Raw genomic sequence first — 1,990 nt, 5'->3', positions numbered from 1 at the left:
TCCTACATAAAAAACAGAAGCAGGGTTATGTGGACAATTATCATAAATATGGTTTTCACTGCAAAATGAACAAATGAGATCGTTGACTTGGCAAACAGGGGCAGGAGTGCAATAATCCGACTGCACAGGTTGTATCGGCGTGGCTAATGGATTTTTTATTCCCAATGCCATCTCTTTCAGCCTCTGGTTCATTGTAACCATCTCTTTTTGCATCGAGGTCGCAATGTCCAGAGCCAAAACTCCAGCTGGATCTTGCTTCTTTGGTGCTGCCCTAGATCTTTGCGAACACCATAGTTCGTTATGTGAAGCTAAGTCATTTAGGATGTCAACTATCTCGTTGAATGTCTTCTTTGTAAAGGCTCCGTTGGCAGCATTGTTTAGCATCATCTTAGTAGGATGATCTAAGCCTCTAAAGAAATGTTCTATCTGGATGCATGCCGGCAAGCCATGGTTCGGACATTTCCTGATTAGTTCTTTAAATCTCTCCCACGCCTCGTGAACAGGTTCACGATCATACTGTCTAAAGGAGATGATCTCCTCTCTGATATCAGCGTGGCGAGTAGGTGGGAAGAATTTTGTTAAGAACTTCTCCACTAACGACCCCCATGTGGTGATGGATCCCGGTGGAAATGCATTGAGCCGTGCTCTAGCTTGGTCCTTCAAAGAAAATGGAAAAAGTGTTAGTCTCAGAGCATCGTCTGTTATACCAGGTAATCGAAATGCATTTGCAATTTGAATGAATGATTTCAGATGATCATGTGGATCCTCATGTTCCTGCCCTCCAAAATGTCCAATTGTCTGCAACATTTGGAACATCATTGGTTTAAGCTCAAAGTTTGCGTGGGCTGGAATAGGGTTGACTATCCCTGAATCAAAGTTCTGAAAAGCCGTGGCGGCATATTCTCGCATTGCCACGTCTCTGTTGTCCGCCATCTGGATATGGTTGAATTCATCATTTCTTGCATGATCCCTCATATTACCGTTAACAGCAGGTGGATCAACCGGATCACGAGGTGGAATATCTGCCATTGATGTGCTCGTACTCTCTTACCTCACTTTCAGGACTGATTTTACCTTCTCTCTCTTTTTGCTTTTCTAGTTGTTTTCGAAGTCTTTGCTCCTTTCGAGTTTTTCGAAGGGTCCGCTCAATCTCAGGGTCAAGGGGTAGAAGAAAAGATCTTGTGCTCATGCACTTTAACTTACCCTTGTGAGATAAACGACCAAAAATATAGAACAAAAACGGTGGATGCAAATTACACCCAACAACAATTCACAAAAATAAAAACTAAAAGAATTTGAAAATAATTTTAAAACTAAAGTCCCCGGCAACGGCGCCAAAAACTTGACTGGGCGTTTATGCTGAACGCACGCACTAAGCGTGGTAACAATTATATAGATGCAAGCGCACACCTGTCAGAGTAATATAAAATGGATGGAGTATCCAAGTATCGATCCTCAAGGACTTCTAAACAATTTCCAAACTCTAAAGTTTTAAAGAATAGTGAATGTTGGAATGAGTGATTCTTGTAAAATGGGAAGTGGTCACAAATAATGGTTTGGATTTGAGATTTGGACTTATAATGATAAAACCTAGCCCGAACTACTTCAAGTTAGCCAACAAAGAATCAAGGACATGCTAAGGACAATATGCTTTTTACTTTAGAAACCAACGACTACGCTTCTCAGTTGACTTATGTCTAAGCAAGTTCAAAGTCCTAAGACATTCCTAATATGTCTATTATGAGATATATCTTAGTTTTAGGATGGAAATAGTCGCAACCTCGGGTTAAGGTCCTATGTCTAGGCTACTTAAGCGGAACCCTTATGTCTAAGGCGCTCCTCGGTTTAACCACTCAACAATGCAAATAAGCAACCTTTTCAGTATTGACTTGTTAAGACTTACAGTGGCCTTCTCTAAATCCTAACTTTTTGGGAAAACATGTTGAGCAATGAATGGAAAGTAAAACACTACTTCTTAGCAAACCCTTTT

General features: G+C 40.8%; 1 non-coding gene across 1 annotated transcript; it reads left to right on the top strand.

Moving 5' to 3' along the window:
* The first annotated feature begins 442 nt into the window (after positions 1 to 442).
* LOC148212905 (small nucleolar RNA R71) lies at positions 443 to 549 on the top strand. Its single transcript, XR_015789566.1, has one exon. It is a non-coding gene; the product is annotated as a small nucleolar RNA R71 (small nucleolar RNA).
* The last annotated feature ends 1,441 nt before the right edge of the window (positions 550 to 1,990 follow it).

Source organism: Momordica charantia (genome assembly GCF_013281855.1).
Source record: "Momordica charantia cultivar OHB3-1 chromosome 2 unlocalized genomic scaffold, Mcharantia_2.0 BLBB01000002.1, whole genome shotgun sequence".
Lineage (NCBI taxonomy): Eukaryota > Viridiplantae > Streptophyta > Magnoliopsida > Cucurbitales > Cucurbitaceae > Momordica > Momordica charantia.
This window is presented reverse-complemented; position numbering and strand designations above follow the sequence as displayed.